We start from the raw sequence: 20,578 nt of genomic DNA on the forward strand, positions 1-20,578 counted from the left end.
GATTCTGGGCTGATGTCCACTGGCTTCACCTTCTCCCCCTTCACAGGCCATCTCCTCTCATTGCCAACTCTGCAGTGCTCCCTGGAGGCCTGTGGTCCCTGTCCCTGCCCCTCAGGCACCTCTACTCTCTGGGCAGGGCCATCAGAATTCTTAACCGCAGGGACTCGGGGCTGCCAGGAAGGGTCCAGGCTCTGAGTGCCCTGCTCTGATGTGGATGGGAGAGTCTGATCAGGGGAAGGCCTGCAGGGGGGAGGGGCTGCGAGGTTGGCTGCTGGCCCCACCCCCTGATCAGGCAGTGCGCTGGCTACAGTGGGCGTCATAGCGACTGGCCCAATCAGGGCCATGTTCTGCCTGCTCACCACTCCCCAGTCCCAACACCGTCTCCACTGCCGGGCTATCAGGCCTTTGGGATCACCAGCTCAGGGCGCTTGCTTTCCCACAGGCCTGAGCCCCTCAGGCCTGTGGGAAAGCAGGCGCTGGTGATTTCACCTGCATGCGTGTGCGCCAGCCGTCGACTGATGGAAAGCACTGCCCGCTTGAGGCGGCTCACACCTGGGCAGGCAGGTCCAGGGCACTTCCGCCACTGCTATTGCCACTGCCGCTGCTGCTGCTGCTGCTGCTGCTGCTGCTGCTGCTGGGGCTTGAGGCACTGACTGAGGCTGCCGGGCATGCCTGCGACCTGCCCTCCCGAGTTGGGTAGCACATGGGATGCACCAGCGAGCAAATCGCTGCTGCTGCCCGGTGCATAGCAGAGGCGGGTACCCGATAGCTGCGGCCCCACCGCCAATCCCAGGACCCCGCGGGAGGCCTGGATGAGGGCAGGGTGGGTGCCAAACACCATGGTCCCACCCGCCAGCCCCAGGTCCCCCGTGGGAGGCCCGGATGAGGGCAGGGACCTCTGCCGCCAGCCCTGGATGGAGGCGAGCTGGCGGTTGGCACTGTCCCACCCTGCCTGCAGTATGCAAATTAGCTGCCATCTTGGCTGGTGGTTAATTTGCATATCTCGCTAATTAGCCAATGGGAAGGGTAGAGGTCGTACGGCTAATTACCATGTTTCTCTATTATTAGATAGGATTAGTACGATCAGGATATTTACATTGATACAATACTCCAAACATTCAGATTTCACCAATTTTATATGTACTCATCTGCCAAAGCTCACTCTTGCTGCCACCAGGAGCACACACTGGCAGGCTGCCCCACAGTTGGGCTGTGTGTGGGGGTGAGGTACATGGAGTGCCTGAGGTGCCCACAGGCCACGTAAGGAAATCCCAGAGAAAGGTGTCTCTAGCAGGTCACAGGAGGGCTTCTTGGTGGAGTCCTTGGCATGTTTAGTAGGATCTGCACCCTTTTAATGCCTTATAAGGGTCCTATCTGCTCTCTCCCAGCCTCTTCTGTCCCTCAGTTGTGCGGCTCGGAACTCATTGTTCTGGGTAGGGTAAGAGAGGAATGGACCTCTTTGGCAGCATCTGCACAGCTGGAGGAGCTGCTGCGCACTCACTACTCTAACTTTCCCCGGTGGGAGAAATCAGAAGCTCCTTGCAGGAGCAGTGACATACAAAGGCAAACTGTGTCTCTTCTCCTCGGCATCCAAAGTATATTGTTTTAGCTTCAGTAGCATGTTTTTCTGCTGGATTGCTCTGCTAGACTCCTCTCTTGTCTGTGGGTGACAATTGAAGACATTGTTCTCCAAGGGCTCCTGGACCACAGCCAGGACAGGCTAAAGACATGTCATAGGTTACTGCAGGGTTCATAGCTGAGAACGAGGTTTGTATGTCTAATATCCAATTGGGAGAGACTCCAAGCTTCCTTGCAATATGATGCTGAATCCCACACTTACCACAAAGGCACGTTTGTCTGTGGATGAATGCCAAATCATATTTTGAAGGAGAATGCAACAAAGGACATCTTACTCTGCATCATCACTAACCCCTTTTGCAGAGTGGCTGTACTATTTACATTCCCACCAACAATGTACAAGTGATCCAGTTTCTCTACATCTTTACTTGTATTTAGTTTTCACTCTTTTATTTTTTATTCTTTAAATATATTTTTATTGATTTTAAAGAGGAAGGGAGAGGGAAAGAGAGAGATAGAAACATCAATGATGAGAGAGAATCATTGATCAGCTGCCTCTGAATGTCCCTTATTGGGGATGGAGCCCACAACCCGGGCATGTGCCCTGAGTGGAAATCGAACCATGAACTCCTGGTTTATAGGTCTATGCTCAAACACCGAGCCATGCTAGTTGGGCTACTTTGAACTATTTTAATGTTTAATGTTTTTCATTCATTTTTACAGGTGTATACTGGTACCTTACTGTGGTTCTTATTTGCATTTTCCTGTGGCCAATGATGTTGAATTTTTTCATGTTCTTATTGCCTATCTGTATACCCTCTTCAGTAAAACATCTGTGTATGACTTTTGCCCAATTTATAATTGAACTGTTTTTTAAAAGTTCAATTATAGTATTTAGTATGTTCTAAATACTAGTATTTTTTTAAAATATGTGATTTGCAAACATTTTCTCCTGGTTTGTAGCTTGTTTTTCTTATTATCAGGGCTTATCACCAAGCAAAAGTTTTAATTTTGCTAAAGTCCAATTTGTCAATTATTTTCTGGATTGTGCTTTTGTTGTCAGGTCTAAGAACTTTTTACCTAGCCCTAACTCCTGAACATTTTCTCCTGTGTATTATTTTTCTGAAAGTGTTATAGCTTTATCTTTTACATTTATATTTATGGTTCATTATAAGTCAATGTTTGTGAACGTTTTAGATTTAGGTTAAGGTTTAGGGTTTTGCTTTTGTTTTGTTTTTTTTCCCTATGAATATTCAATGTCCCCGCCATTAGTTGTTGAAAAGACTATTATTTTTTTCATTGAATTCTTTTTGCACTTTCTGAAAAAGACAGGCCTATTTTTTCTGGGTTTACATCTGGTTTTTATATTGTTTTCCAATGTTATCTGTGTACCTATATATTTGCCATTACTACACTATCTTATATACTGTACTAGAGGCCCAGTGCACAAAATTTTTGCACTGGGAGGGCAGTGCCCCTTAGTCCAGCCTGCACCCTCTCCAATCTGGGACCCCTCGGGGGATGTCCAGCTGCCAGTTTAGACAGGATCAGGCCTAAACTGACAGTCAGACATCCCTCTCACAATCTGAGACTGCTGGCTCCTAACCGCTCGCCTGCCTGCCTGCCTGATTGCCCCTAACCACTTCTGCCTGCCAGCCTGATCGCTCCCTAACCGCTCCCCTGCCAGACTGATTGACACCTAACTGCTCCCCTGCTGGCCCGATCACCCCCAACTGCCCTTCCCTGCAGGCTTTGTTGCCCCCAACTGCCCTCCCCTGCTGGCCATCTTGTGATGATGTGGGGGTGGCCATATTGTGACAACGTGGGGGTGGCCATCTTGTGACGACATGGGGGCAGCCATCTTGTGTGCAAGGGTGTGAGGGTCAATTTGCATACCACCTCTTTTTTATATAGGATTTTGAGACTTAAAATTGGGTAGAATAATTTATTCCATTTTATTCTCCTTTTCCAAGATAACTTTAGCTATTTTAGTTTTTTCTTTTTTGTATTAATTTTAAAATGTGCTTATATATTTGTACAAAAATATTGATAAACTTTTGATAAACATTTTATTAAATACATAGGTCAATGTGGGGAGAATTGGTGTCTTCTACTATTTTTATCTTCCAATTCATTAAAATGATATTTTGTTTAGGTCTTCCTTGTTAGGGTACAGATCCTATATATGTATTTTGTTATAATTATGCCAAGGTTTAATTTTGGTATATATATTCCAAATTTAATTTTCTTTGGAGCATTTATAAATGACCATTTATTGTTTGTTTGTTTTTAATTTTTGTGCCTTGTGTTTATTGTTGGTATAAAAATTTTAAATTATTTTTTGTATTTTTATCTTGTACACTATGACCTTGATAAACGTATATATTAGTTCAAAGATATTTTTGGTTTTGTTTTGTGTAGATTTTTTGAGATTTGGTATGTATGAATACTAGTATGATAATGTCATCTGAAAATAGAGGCAGTTTTTATTTCTTTCTTTCTTTTTTTTTTTTTTTGCTCAGTATGTCTCTATGTCTCTTCTTTTTTTTTTTTTAGCTTATGATACACTTAGAATTTTCAGGACTATTCTGAATAAGAGCAATGAGAGCACATGTCATTATTTCATTCCTCATCTTAGGAGGAAAACATTTAATTCTCACTATGAAGTATAATCTTAGTTGAATTTTTTTATTAGATGGTCTTTATCAAGTTTAGTTCCCCTTTAATCCTAAATTACAGTAAGTTTTTGTCATGAATGGATGTTGGGTTTTATCAAATGCTTATTTTATTTTAATTAATATGGTCATACAATTATTTTTGTTTAGTCTATTAATATAGTAGATTACTTCGCTTGATTTTGAATGTCAACATACATGAAATAAATTCACTTGTACATAGTGTATACCTGTTTTCATACATGACCAGGTTTGATTTCTTTTCTTTTAAGTATGCCATTTTTGAGAGCAAAGGGTCTCAGGTTCAATTCCAGACAAGGGCACCTACCTTGGCTACAGGCTCCTCCCAGGCCCAGGCCCTGTCAGGGCTCATGCAGGAGGCAATCAACCTATGTGTTTCTCTCACATCAATATTTCTCTCTGTCTTTCCCTCTCTCTCCACTCTCTCTCTAAAAGTCAATGGGCAAATATCCTCGGGTGAGGATTTAAAAAAATTAAATTAAATTAAAATAAATAAATAAATATGCCATTTTGTATTCAGTTTTGTTCTGGTTCAAAAGCTTTAGAAGATACATGGTATATTCTGTTTCAAATATTTTTCATTCAAAAAAATTAAATTGGTATTTTGTTTTAAAATTTAGTGTGCTTTTTCAGATTTAAAATACACCTTAGCCTAAATATTTGGTTTGCATTGCTATGGTATTATTATTTCTGGAAATATAAAACACTATGTTTTACTCTATGTCCAAAGTTGGTAATTAAGACACTCCCCTCTCTCCAATTGGTGATTGGTTGTCTCTCTCTTGTTTCTCTTGCTTTTTTATTTAAATCACTTATTTAGTTAAATCACTTTTTAGTTAAATCAAAATTAACTCAAATTAATTGTGATTAGGTTCACTATACAGGTAAGATCATCCCATGAGTAAAAAGGTAACAACACTAAACAAAACCTGGGTAATTTAAAGCATACCAAGTGTTAAATGTTTATCTTAAAAAATATTTTTCTCTCATTTGGAACTGTTTATATCCATTATTATTTCTGACTGCCAGCAGGATGGCCCAGAGGGAGTAAATAAATATATGAGAAACTATATGAGAAAAGACAGAAAGGCATAAGCATATTAATAGTCCAGAAATAAAATATCCTTCCCTTTTGGTCTCCTGTGGGCTGCAGTCCGTCTGCTATAACTTAGGGATCAGACAAGAAGGTACAGCGATTTTCAATCACACCCTTAAAGTGCCTCCACTTGCCCTGAGAAGTTCTGGCATCAATTCTTCAGTGAAAACTAAATATGTGCCATGTGTGAACTTTAAAAACAAAACTACTTTTCCACTCGTCAAGTCTACTAAAATTGTCTGAACAATTTCTTAAAGTTCACCCCTAGATAACTCAAAATAACTTAATGGAATTTTACTAACCTTTCCAAATATTGTACCTTGAAGCTGAGTGTAAGAATGAGAACCTTTGGCTTAAAGGGTAGTATTTCAAGAAAACTATAAATGCTTGAAAACAAGGACTATAAATTGTGTGTATGAGTGTTTTCTTTTTCAAACAGTGCAACAGATTTATTTTCAGTTGGTATAATTATTGATTGACTGAATCCAAAATGACATCAATAATTTTATATTCTTACATAAATGCTTTGTGTTTTTCATATTTTCAAGCTTTTATAAATAGTTTATTAAATTATGTCCTCTAATAAAAGATTGACAGTGGTTCAATGTAGTGATTTCATTGCAATTATATATGAGAATTAGTTGCAGTAGAATATTTATTAAGATTAATACTATGCAATTAGGACATATGAGTAACACATATTTTTTAAATTATTTCTCATATATTATGCCAATAATTAAAAATAACATACATAATTCAAAAAAGTCACAATAAAATTTTAATAATTGTATCATGTTCATTTTTACTTGCAAATATACTATATAATCAATTTCATTCAATGCAAGGCATATTTTTTGCCCAATCACTATTTATTAAAAGTGGGTATACAACCCTGGCCAGGAGGCTAGGTTGATTGGAGCATCATCTCATACTCCAAAAGGTTGTGGGTTTTGATTCCTGGTCAGGATGCAGCTGATCAACTTTTCTCACATCAATGTTTCTCTCTCTCTCCCTTCCTTCCTCTCTAAAAGAGTCAATAAAACATCCTTGGGTGAGGATTTTTTAAAAAGTAGGTATACTAAAATGGAATATATTTATGTTAACATAGATATTTCTTCTGTGCATTATGGGGTCAACAATGATTCTGTATGTTTAGACTTTATTTTTTAAGGCTTTTTTTTCTTCCAATGCACTTGGAAGGGCTAGAATTGCAACATGAAAGAAAAGTATAAAATACTTCAGAAAAGTGTACTGTGAGCTGGCACCAGAAAATAAGAGGATCCAAGAAATATGATGACTAATGAATAACTATCAGGGAATGAAGACATACATTATTTTTGTTTTTACTAAAATAATAGAATATTTTTTAAACTATGGTCATATTTTCAAAACCTCATTTACCTGAAGAAAATTAAGTAAATATCAGGTCTACCTGATTTTAAAATTCTAATGTTGATTAAACTTTGCAATTCCATTAATAATTCAAAATAGTCAAATATTTTATTTAATAAAAACTACAGATTTGGTAACATAATTAGGCATATCTATGTAATTTCCTCAATTTTCTTTTCATGTTGCATTCAAGTTTTACATTTTGGTTCACATAGCATTTGAAGAAAATATTCATTGTTTGTCTAGTCTCTATTTCCACTGCGTTTATCCTAATCCAGAGCCACCTCTCAAACTTCAATTACCTCAGGAGTGGCCTCCCTCCTTTTAAATTCATTATTCATGAGCCATCTTGTAAGTGTCATGTTTGATGACATTTTCTTAATTAATGGTTAGAATTAACTGAATGATGCACCATTTATACCTTATTGATTCAGTGATATAGTAGAGTCAGTCCTAACTGCCTAATAGAAGCTAATTTGGCTACCTCTTTCCATTTCCATGGATGGTGAAATAAATTTGGGAACTTAAAATTGGTCATGCTGTAGAAGTTTATACCACAGAAATTAGCAAACAGTGGAAATTCAGGACTTTTTCTTTTTCATTTTTCCCACCCGGTGAGCTAGTTGTTAAACATTTACCAGCACGTCATTGCTTATAGCTCTTCATCAATTGATCCAACCAATGGTGAAGGCAATTTAGAATCTTGTTGTGCATTATAATTTCTTTATTCCTTATGCTTTGGGAAACCATGTCTCTTTTGACCCTATGGTCTATACTTACCATTTCTGTTGCACTGCTTTGATGAATTAGTTCCACAACAATAGCTCCTCTATCTTTATGTTCATATTATACTTTCTCTAGTTTAAAGAGTTCTATATTTAAATAGACACAGATCTACACATACTCTGTCGTCATTATTCATATATATTTGTTAAGATGTCATAAGTCTTTTAAAGATAAAAGTAGCAATTTGTATCTTTTTCTTCTGTACTTGTGAACATATTCAGTAATTTGGTATATATGTGAATATTTATGAGAAACTAACATATTTTAAGTAAATTATGATAAAACTTAATATTTTAATCAAGTTAAAATAGAATAATAATACAGAATGAGAATAAAATAATAGAGAGCCTATAATATGTGTGTGTATCTGTACACACAGAGCCTAGTGCGCATGACAATATGTTAGAAGAAGATGAGGTTTAATGATTAAAATGAATTGAGTGAAAGAGGAATATTGCACATCTAATAGAATGGCTGCAAAGAATAAGTAGAAGAATATATCTAAAGTTTCTATGTGGCTAAATATTACCTGGCACATAAAGGCTTCAAAATAATTGTCATTTTTCTCCTTTATTCTGACAAGCGACAATACAGTACATCAACCTCCCAACTAACAAAAAAGATGCAATTAGAAAAATATTAGCCTACTGAGATATTTTCTTAAGAATTTGTACAAACATTTTCCAGTCTGTGGTGCTTTATCTCTTTTACCATTCAGGTTTTGGTTATATTAATAATACTCTGTTTTTGATCCCCACTTTCCCCATCTTGAAAAAGCATGAGAGATATTACTTCCAGTAAGCCAACTCAAAAGAGGAAATAAGTGGAAATAACCTGTCATTATCATGAACATGGAAATCTGGAAGTGATAATTAACAAATATTGTGGTCTAGATATGCGTGTATCTTTCTAAGGACATGTGTTAACAAGAAATCTCGTGTAGAATGCATTGAATCCAACCTCATGCTATGATTAGTTCTTTAAAACTATTATTGTCACAGACTTAGGTTAACATTGCCATCAATTCTGAATTATTCAGAGCATTTTCACATAAAAAAAGATTAGTTATTTTTTAACAATCTCTCTGTATATAACACAATCATTCTTATAAGGGAAAGTAAATTTCTCTTATCACACATCAAGAACTGAAGTACCTCCTTGCTTGTTGCCTTGATATTTATTTTAAGATTTTAGGTTTCAATTGTATAATTGATCTCTATTTCTTTCACATAGCCAATTTTGATCTGTATAAAGAGCCCATTCAAATTCTACATAAACATACTGTCATCAATTGCTAATGGATATTTTCTGTATACCCTTGGCACAATGACAATTTAATTTTCACAGAGGCAAGCAAATACCTAAGCTTGTTATACAAACATCCAAGTGTTTAATCAGCTCGTTCTTTGGGGTTGGGATATATTAGAGAAGCAGCATTTTATCTTGCATACCAGATGCTACAGAAATATGACAGCATCATTTCTTAAACTCAAAAGACATGTCAAGGTCTCAAAATACCATCCTAGCTCTCTATTACCTTTAGTAAATGTTTTCTTTTTAACTGTAGAACCTTAAATGATTAATCAATCTCCGGGTGATTACATTGGAATGCTGACACCTGATATAAACGATAGGTCATAGCTAAGGAGAGAAAGGGGAGATTGCATTTAGAATATTTTTACTTGGGACATAAATATTTATCTGAGCTGCATCCTCTAGCCCCAAGGGGGCTTTTGGCTCCTCTATTCTTTCCTTATGTTGATTTCCATAACAACACAATGAATTTAAATGATGTAATTAAGCAATAGTTTTTTGGGTGGGGAGTAAAACAATGAATTTAATATGATAATCAAATGTCTCAGAGTAAGAATTCCAATCTGAATATTCCCTGAGTCACCTAAGATAAATCCAGGTTTGCCTGAAAGTTCAAATGTCAGGCTACCTCTAACTCAGATGAAAGGTTATTATTATGAAAGTTATAGCAATGGATATAATTGTTCCAAGATGTCTTTATCTTGAAAAACTTTTTTGGAAGTGAAGAATCAAAATTCCTTTTTGTGACCAAAATTTTCCTTTATAAAGCTATTTTACTCTCCTTTACTTATTCAGATCACTGAAAATAAAGAGGAAATTAGAAGTAAACAGTGAAAGCACATGTTGGTTTCCCATAAAAAGTGCAAATATTGGGGACTACATAATGTTCCAAAATATGGTGGGAAAAAGTGATGAAATATTTTGTGAGGAAATCAATGAGTTACTTTCCAAACACATTTTTAAACCAAACCTTTGAATAATATTTTACTAGTATTTATCTTCAAGATGCAAATTTAGAAAATGTTTTGGTTTACAAGTGCTGTCTCTAGCAATAAAACTAAGAGTTTAATGTACATACATATTGAAGTATTGAGAAATGCAAATGTGACTTTATTTGATATTGTCTTGTCAAGTCTTTATGGATTTCAAATATAATTTTTATTTGATAAGCTGCTACTTGAGATAATAGATGAAACTTTTATAAAAAGAGATAAATATACAACCTTTGTGGGGAGTATATCTGGACAACTTTTATTTCTTTATAGCAACATAGAATATTAAAAAATGTGCCTTTTCTCAAGACATCCATTCATTCATTCATTTTCTCGTGTTTTATTGATTTCCTACAATATTATAGTCACCATACTGCCCCAGGTATGAGGTTATGTAATTGCTAACAGATGATGTGTCTGCCCAATTGTAGCTTGCATCTTACTGGGGAATGGAGGAATAATTAAGAAAATATATATACATATATAATGTATGATGTATGATATATGGTATATGACATCATATATGATAGATATAATATATAATACTATATAATTGATAATGTGTGATATATAATATATAATATATATAACATTACTATATCATATGATATAGTAATTAGTGCTATTGAGTAAGATAAGATAGGCTAATATGACATGCTATGTCATATTTTTAATTTATGTAGAGAAGGTAATACTGATAAGATGGCATTTATTGAGGAGAATGACTTAAGTGAGGGAGTCTTGGGAATATCTATAGAAAACACACACCAGACAAAGGAACTCTAAGTAGGCCTTTACATGGGGAAATTATATATATATATATATGTTTTATTTATTTCAGAGAGGAAAGGAGAGAGGTAGAGACATTGATGAGAAAGAATCACCAATCAGCTGCCTCTTGCACGCCCCCTACTGGGGATCAAGCCCACAACCCAGGCATCTACCGGGACCTGCAATCAAACCATGACTTCCTGGTTTCTAGGTCGATGCTCAAACACTGAGGCACACTGTCCAGGCTACATGGAGGAATTTTAGATATCTTTAAAAAACAGCAAGGAAGCCAGCTGTAGCTTCAAGAAGAAGATGGATGAGAGTGGTTGAGAAAGAGGTCAGAGAAATAGCCAGGGTCTAGACAGCGTTGTGCCTTATGTGCCATTGTAAGGCCATTGGTCAGTGGTGATGGAAATGATGCTGGGTGACACTGGATGTCAATAGTGTGGAATTTATTTCAGGGTCTAAGCAACAACAAAAAGAGTTTTCTAAGCACAGATCCAGGCTCCCTTTTTGGGAATGTAATCAAACACCTATAATCCTTGATGTGAGAACTGCCCCTTATTTTGGTATATATGGAATTGCCAACTAACCCACAGGCCTGCCGTGTGGTGGCAGTAGTGACAGTAGTGTCAGTGCATCACTGATGACCTAGGGCCTTTACTGAGTCCCTACCAGGGTAAGAAAACATAAAGAATCTCAGTGAAGCATTGAACTGGGCCCTGTAGACAAAGAGCATGCTTTTAAGTCTCCATCTATCTATCCTATATAATAAAAGGCTACTATGCAAATTCACCGAACAGCGGAATGAGCGGTCACTATGATACACGCTGACCAGCAGGGAGCAGACGCTCAATGCAGGAACTGCCCCCTGGTAGTCAGTGCACTCCCACCAGGGGAGAGCTGCTCAGCCAGAAGCCGGGCTCATGGAGGGGTCCCAGACTGTGAGAGGGTTCAGGCCAGGCTGAGGGAACCGCCCCCCCCACCCCCCCACCCCCAGTGCACAAATTTTGTGCACCGGGACTCTAGTTTTTAAATAATTATTAATCATTAATTTTAATTTTAAGGAGAAAGTAAGGAAAGGAGAAAGGGGAGGAGAGGGGGGAGAGAGAGAGAGAGAGAGAGAGAGAGAGAGAGACTTCATTGATTCGTTGTCCCACCCATTTTTATGCATTCATTGGTTCATTCTTGTATGGCCTTGGCCCGGTAGCTCTGTTGATTAGAGCATCATCCCAATACACCAAAGTTGTGGTTTTAATTCCCGGTTAGACTACCTTTTACAAGTAGTGTTTTAGAGAAACACAGGGACTCATTAGTTTAATCACTGTTGCAAATGCCATTCAACTTTATTTTTCTATTAATTGGAGCCTGGACTGAGAAATCATTTAATTCCTAGTTTTAATTTTATATGGATAGTTCACCTCAACGTAAAAACTGAGAGTTATGGGCTGGAAAAAAATACAGCACAACCTTGCTAAAAATAAATATACAGATTTCCAAGTTCTAACAACACGGGAAGAAACTACTGATATAGTTTACAACTGCAATGTCAAAAGGCGCAGTGCCCCATGACTGTCAATAGGCTCCTTATTACTGGGTCTATTTATAGAGAATTCTCTTCTGTTACTTTTGTTCTTTTCTTTCTTTCTTTCTTTCTTTCTTTCTTTCTTTCTTTCTTTCTTTCTTTCTTTCTTTCTTTCTTTCTTCCTTCCTTCCTTCCTTCCTTCCTTCCTTCCTTCCTTCCTTCCTTCCTTCCTTTCTTTCTTTCTTTCTTCCTTTCTTTTTTCTTTCTTTCTTTCTTTCTCTCTTTTTCTTTTTTATTGATTTGAGAGAGAGAGGAATGGAGAGAGAGAGAGAAACATCAATGTGAGAAACACAGATTTTGCCTTTATCATGTGCCCACACCTGGGTGGGTATGTGCCCTGACTGGGAATCAAACTCACAGACTCTTGGTGCATGGAATAATGCTCCAACCAACTGAGCCACAGGGACCAGGGATCTTCTCAGTTTCTTTGATACTATGACTTCCTATTTCTCTCTTTCCCTTAAAATTGGGTCTTTCAGGTATTCTTTAGTTTCATTATGATTTTTTTAAATCACAATTCTGTTTGAGCATGATTCCTGTTGCTAGACACTTCTGGCATAGGCACCTGTTCCTCCCATGAATATTCCAGTTTTTATCCAGGAAAGCTCATTGATTTTAGCAGTGGTAGTTTGGTAGTTTGCAAATATGAAGCAAGAATATTTATGCATTCAATTTCTTTTCTACAACTAGGTGTAATTACTTAACACTCAGTAAAAAGCATGGATCTAAGAAACATACCAATATGAGTTTATAAATAGAGAATACTGTGGTTAATATTATAAGTATTTCTAATAAATGATTCTTTTAATATCATGTGCAGTTTCTGCTCTAACATTTTTATAATGTCACCAAGTCCTAACAATTGCCTCTGTGGGTAAAATTTTAAATTATAACTGCATTATTTTCTTTTTTATTGGCTCTAGAGAGGGAGGTAGGAAGAGAAAAAGAGAAACATTGGCCAGTTTTTCCACTTACCAGTATTTATGCATTCATTGGATGATTCTTGTATGTGTTCTAACCAGGGATCAAACCAACAATCTTTGTGTATCAGGATAATGCTCCAACTAACTAAGCTAATAGGCCAGGTCATATCTGTGTTATTTTTAAAGAGTAATATCACATAGAGTCTTTACTTCATTAAGATATTCTTGAGAATGTTTATATTCCTTTCCTTTACATTTTTTCTTATTATTTACTAAAGTCAGTCGGACATGTGATAAAAATAAACCTCAGCTTATAAATCTTTTGAAACATTTATTACATTCAATTTGTTTCTATAACAGCCAAGTAAGGGCTGATATTCTTCTAAGGTGGAGAGAAAGCATGAGTATAAAAATAGTGCTACTATCATAAATAGAATCATGTGACTCAACCACCTTTCACCTACATAAAGAACAATGTTATACCATCCAACTAAACTAAAACAAGACTTGATGTCATATTAATATCATGCTTTTAAGTCTAAAAATCCTATTTTGAATAAGAACACATATAAACTAATGGCTAATCCAGTGAATTTCTAGTCAGAACAATCTTTCAAATGAATTTTACCTCCAAGACCAATAGATACAAAGGTCTGATACCCATGAAGAAGCCTTAACCACCAAAATTTCCTCCTTATTGCTACCTGGTAATGTCTGAGATGGTTGAGAGAAGGTAGTGGGAAACAATTACTCTAATAAATTAAATCAATTTTACAAATAATAAACCTGAAGTTCTAAGGGGTACATTGACTAGACCAGCCGTGGGCAAACTATGGCCCGCTGGCCGGATCCGGCCCAATTGAAATGAATAAAACTAAAAAAAAAAGACCGTACCCTTTTATGCAATGATGTTTACTTTGAATTTATATTAGTTCACACAAACACTCCATCCATGCTTTAGTTCCGGCCCTCTGGTCCAGTTTAAGAACCCATTGTGGCCCAGGAGTCAAAAAGTTTGCCCAACCCTGGACTAGACAAAATTTGTAAGACATATGCAGTAGTCCTCTTAACAAGTAAAATACAAGCCTTATTCTTTGTGCCTTAAACAGATATTCTATCTAATAAAGAGGGAATATGCTAATTGACCATCATGTCATCCCAAAGATGGCAGAGCCCACAGCCAATAAGGAAGGAATATGCTAATTAACTGCCACTCCCTCAAAAATGGTGGCGCCCATAGCCATAAGATGGCCAGCAGGGGAGAGAAGTTGTGGGCAATCAGGCCTGCAGGGAAGGGCAGCTGGGGGTGACCAGGCCTACAGGGGAGGGAAGTGAGGGGCGACCGGGCCGGCAGGGGAGGGCAGTCAGGAGTGATTGGGCTGGCAGGGGAGGAGTTAGGCCTTGATCGGGCAGGCAGGAAAGTGGTTAGGAGATGATAAGGCTGGCAGGCAGAAGCAATTAGGGGCAATCAGGCAGGCAGGTAGGTGAGTGATTGGGAGCCATCAGTCCTGAATTGTGAGAGGAATGTCTGACTGCTGGTTTAGGCTCAATCCCTCAGGGATGGGGCCCAAACCGGTAGTCGGACATCCGCTGAGGGTCCCAGATTTGAGAGGGTGCAGGCTGGACTGAGGGACAACCTCCCACCCTGTGCACCCAGTGCATGAATTTCATGTACCAGGCCTCTAGTATATAGTATAAATAAAAATCAAATTTCTGAAAGGCATTTATTTCATAGGCATTTAAAATCTTAGGTTTTTATATAAACCTATATATCAGGGTTTCAGGAGGCAAAAACTCTCTTGAAGGCTATGCAGTCCACTATGGTTTGCATAGTTTTATTCTCATGCTGCCATCTGTAAGAGTGCTTAAACCACTGTTGGCTTATTTTTATTATTTTTTTTAAACCTGGCAGTGATCAGACACTTGATGGTTTTGGAAAATGTGCCACAATTATACAGAATGTCATTTCATGGAGAAGTGTAGTTAATCGTTGCAAAAGTATGTCACCAAAGTTTTTTTTTTCTTTTTTTTCTTGTTTTTTTTTTTTTTTTTTCTTTTCTGGAAAGTGGATTATTCCACTAGGAACTACTGCCCAAGACATTGGTATTTTGTGAACAATTAGTTTAGAGTAAGGCATCAACACATTTTCCACTGAACTCCCTCAGGAATGAGCAGTTTAAAAGAGGGCATGGGAATCATCCAAACTCAATCTGTGCAGTACATCAATTAACTTACAAGAGAGAATTGTAACATAGCTTTAAAGATGTTAAAAGAAATTGACTTGGCTTCTAATCAAATGAGCTATCCTCTTAACTCTTAGATAAGCATAGTTGACTATATTAATATTAATATTCTACTTGTAGTACATGAAAATGAGAAAATTTTGTAGGGCCTTTGTGGAACTAACAAATCTAAAACCAGGAAATATTCTCATTGTATTCTCTTCTGCACTTTAAATCCCTCTCTCCCTCTTCGTATAGTTGCAAGATTAAGACTCATAGTAGACTATATGCCCAAGCCACTTTCACAAACCCATTTTTATTGCAATAAATCTGATACCTATATTGCTTCTATGTTGAGTTTAAACTTCTTTAAAGCTGTCCAAGTGAGTGTTAGTGACTGTTCTAAAAAATCTCTGGTGAACAGGACAGATTGTGTCTGTATGTTTCCAAAACAACACTTTTTCTTCCCCAAGGAAATTCTAAAATACTTAATTGATAAACGGATATTTACTAGGAAATGTGCTACAAATACTTTAAGTACCCAGGAACTGTTGCTGATTTTCTTCTGTACTAACAATTCTTTTACTAAAGCATATCAAACAAAAAATCACCTAGTAAGTTTTTGTGATCACAGAAGTAAACATCAGTTATTAAAAGTCTTCAAATTTAAATACCTTTGTTTGACATTCTTACCTACACCAGGCACAATCCCCTGAGGACAGTGATATCCTCTGTAGCCACCCCTTTGTGGCCACCTCTGCCAAATCTCCTGCCCCAGTCACCCCCACAGTCTTTGGCACTGAGGTCCTCCCACCCCATGGGGCCATCATGCTGCTGGTTCACCTGGCTATTTCTGCTAGGCCAAGGAGAAACACAAAGGCTGCCCTTCTCCCACATTCCCTCTTTACTCTGCCTCGTGCTCTAGCCAGCCTCCAGGTTTTCAGATAAAATGTGGATACCAGCTGCTCCCCATATTATAGGAATGTGTTTCTTAAATTCTATGTGGAGGACTAGAGTATTTTCTTTGCATTTGTTTGAAATGATCACAAGCACACTTCTGTCCGAAGCAATAAAAAAATGAAAATAAATTACTAGAAAAGATAAAGAAAAAGATTAAAACAGGAAAAAGTATGTATAAATGTAAATTGAATTCTTTATTATTAGATACAACACAGTGTCAAATTGTCAATGTTTACAAACACTTTCTCTGTTATTTATACTCAGTAGTTCATGAGCCCCACTTGGGATAAACTGCTCTGGGAGACAAAGTCCTGTCCCCCCCCCCCCCCCCCAGCGCCCCGCCCCGCCCCCCACCAAATGAACTCATTGAATACGCGCTATTCCAGTGCATGTGGTAGGGTGGGCTTTAGAACTGCAGAGTAGAAATCATCAAAGCTGGAGGTGAGATGACAGCATTCCCCTTTCGTCCTCATTCTCTATGGGTGCTTCTCATCCCACACTCCACAAGCTATCACCACATATCCTAATGAGTTGAAAGCTTTGTATTTTGGTGACTCTTCAAGTCCCTCTTTGAAGTTCTGATCTTTTATGGGCTGAAAGCAGGTGATGGAGTGGATAGTGTAGCTATTCTTTAGAAAATTTGGCATACATTGTCCTAGAAGCCTTTTATACAGTGGTACTTCTCACCAATTTTCTCTAATTTTGACCGTCTATAATAATTACAAAATTATAATCACATTCATTATCTTGTTGCATTAGCATAAAATTAAAACACTTAAATGCCTTCTTATCTCTCTCATCAGAATATCTTTGGGTAATCTACACATTTGGTTAGTTAAATAATTTTTTGCAAAACAAGTAAATCATAAAAGTGTCAAATATATACCTTAAACCTTTACTTTAAATTTGAGACATGTATGTATGTGTTCATTCACCACCATTTTTATGTATGGGCATGACCTTATCTTTGATCACAGGTCCACTTAGGGTCATTTCCTATCTTTATTTTTTCATAAAGCACAATTCTATCGCACTAGAAATTTTAAAATTTTATTTTATCTTTAAAGCAGAATAATGATTGAATAGCATATACAAACAATATATCCAAATATTTCATAGTTTTATAAAATTCTTTCTCATTTCCTCTCCAACTTTTATATTTTCTCTTGTCCACTCCAAAGTTTGCAACATTTTAAAACAAGTCAATAATTTTAAATATTTACAAAACATTTAATTTAGTTTTCACAGAAAGAATTATATGTTCAGACTTGGAAACCAAATTTATTCTAAAATTAATACTCCACAGTAGGAGAACTACACTTGTATCTGTAGAAAGGTTTACTTGTCAACACGACTTAATGCTCTATGAGTATTTTTATTTTGATATTATTGAGATTGAAAAACAGTTGTTAATATGCCTAATCACTTAAATAAAGCCTAGTTTAATGAACCTGTCCAATTAGAATACACCATTGCCACTGTGATATTTTTTAGAAAGGTATGGTGGTTTACTATTGGAAAAATATAAACATTGTCTTCTGGTTAAATATTGACAAATATATTTATATTAGAGTCCCGGCACACAAAATTCATGCATTGGGGGGGTGTGGGATGTCCCTCAGCCCAGCCTGCACCCTCTCCAATCTAGGACCCCTCGAGGGATGTCCGACTGCCTGTTTAGACCAGATCCCACAACCCTCTCACAATCCGGGACTGCTGGCTCCCAACTGCTTGCCTGCCTGCCTGCCTGATTGCCCCTAACTGCTTCTGCCTGCCAGCCTGATTGCCACCTAACCACTCCCCTGCCAGCCTGATTGACACCTAACTGCTCCCCTGCCAACCCCATTGCCCCCAACAGCCCTCCCCTGCAGCCTGGTCTCCCCTAACTGCCCTCCCCTACTGGTCTTATTGCTCACAACTGCCCTGCCCTGCCAGCCATTTTGTGACAACATGGGGGCGGCCATCTTGTGCGAGGGCATGACAATCAATTTGCATATTACCTCTATTATATAGGACAGTCCACTATATCTCTGTTTCTACTTTTACATAAATACCCAAATTCCATTTGATAGAATTTATATTAATAAGACATTTTAACTCCATTAGATGTCAGATTTAGTTGTATAATGCATGCAAAGTATACCTAATATAACGCACTGTACATAATAAGCAATTGGTAAAGACGAAAGCTGAGATTGTTTATCCATGTTATATGGAACATATTCTGTGGCAAATAGACAATGAGAAGAATTATTGTGGAGTGCTCTAACGAACATCACCTTAGGAGAGTGAAAGATGGAGGATTACGCTGAAGGAGACTTCTAACATTGGCCTCAGTAGATCTCCTGAGAGCAAGGGAGATGGGCTGGCCACTCGGTGTTGTCTAATTGAGGCATGTAGTGAATGATCGTGCGTAAGGTTTAGAAAGTCCCTCTTCAGCAGAGAAAAATTCCATGTAACTCAGCTGTGACTTTGCAGAAGCCAAAACTCTTGGTAGCTGCTGGACTTTTATCTTGCCTTCTAGACTCTAGGCACAGTGAAGCCAAAGTGATAGGGGTAGCTATAGCTTTGTTTACAGAGATTCTTACTGTTTCCCTTGTCAGAACTGTACTCTCTCTTTGGGAATCTCTAAACTCTAAGAGACTAAGGTTGTAAATGCTGAGGGCAGAAATTGCCTTAATGTGTCACTAGGTAAATCAAAATTGGAGTCATTCCTACCTTCTCCTCTTTGCACTGACCCATGTGTTGTAGCTATTAGAGACCCAGAACAATAAAACAGTCATTAATGAATGGTGTATGTCATATCCTGGGGGAATGGCACTTCATCCCAGTAAGGGATTTTTCCAAACTGGCAGCTTAGCTGTGCCTTCAAAGGCCATCCCATTATTCTACAGGCTAGAAACTTCTGGAATGTACTTAACATTATAGGACCAGTAGATCCACTATTATGTGTCCATTGGTGCATCTCATTACAGGAGATGGTCCCTTGTTCTAAAGGATTGTGATATGGTATTATGTATCAGGAGAACAAATACTATATTTTCTAGAAGAGTGGTGCCAGCTGAATCCCTGTAAGCAGAAAAGACAAACCCATACCCACAATGTATGCAATTTCCAATTGAGATGAAACACCACCCGTTCCAAGGTGGAAGATATTTACCATAATAAGCTTCCACCAACAGGCTGGTTGTCTTCTGTAAGAGTAGTGTCTAATCAAGGGCTCAGTGTCGGTCTCTAGTACTAGATAATTAGACATTCAGCATCTACAGTACATAGACTCCCCATGGTGAATGGGTCATTGGTGGTTGTCTTTGCCTAGGCTCCATCCCTGCCACCATTATTCCCCTGCTCATGTGACAAGTTTAGCAGCGTGGGGAGAGCTGATAAAAGAAGCTAATGTCAAAAGAATAAACAAACAACTTTTAATATCTACTTGATTATTCAGTGCCTCATCCAGGGTCCATGATCTCTGATGGGCATTAATATGCAATGCAAGATCTTCAAACCCCATGCCCACTCCCATGATTCAATCTATAAGCCTCTTCCCCAGACCTCAAATTTTTTCTCCTTTAAGTCCTCTGTCCAACCAGCCATGCCATTTGACACTCATATAACTCTATGTATATTCTGAACTAAATCTCATTCATTTCTACATGTAGTAGATGCTCACATGTAAATCTTAAAGCTTGAACCAACAGTCCAGTTTGCTATGCCTGATCTCAGATGTACTTTCAACTTCCATTAGAGTTCTGAGGGTTTACTCAACCTTCTAAATTGCCAATTCTGGCTCAAGATGGAGAGACCTGCTTAGAAGGTTATATGATATCCTGTGGTCAAATGCTCCATTGTACTGGGATGCAGTAGCTGGCCAGTTCTTTTATGAAAATTGTATAGTTTTCAAATGTAGAAACTAAAGACTTTTTTGTGATTATCTCCTTATAACTTACTATAAATACTATATATATATACATTTAATTTTAATACAGCAATTCTCTTACTTTAGTCCCAGGATTCCTTTATATTATGCAAATATATATATATATATATATATATATATATATAGAGAGAGAGAGAGAGAGAGAGAGAGATATTCACTGCATTAAAAATTAAAATTAAGAATTTAAAACATAAATAAATAAATAATTTTAAAATAATGATAATATATTTATTATATGCTAACATAATAACACATTTATAAAAATTAATCTTTTTCAAAACCATTTAGTATATGATTGGCATTGCTGCATAGTTTTGTAAATATTT

The sequence above is a fragment of the Myotis yumanensis genome, unplaced genomic scaffold (assembly GCF_028538775.1).
Source record: "Myotis yumanensis isolate MYYU_CA2020_CCGP unplaced genomic scaffold, mMyoYum1.0.hap1 SCAF_6, whole genome shotgun sequence".
Lineage (NCBI taxonomy): Eukaryota > Metazoa > Chordata > Mammalia > Chiroptera > Vespertilionidae > Myotis > Myotis yumanensis.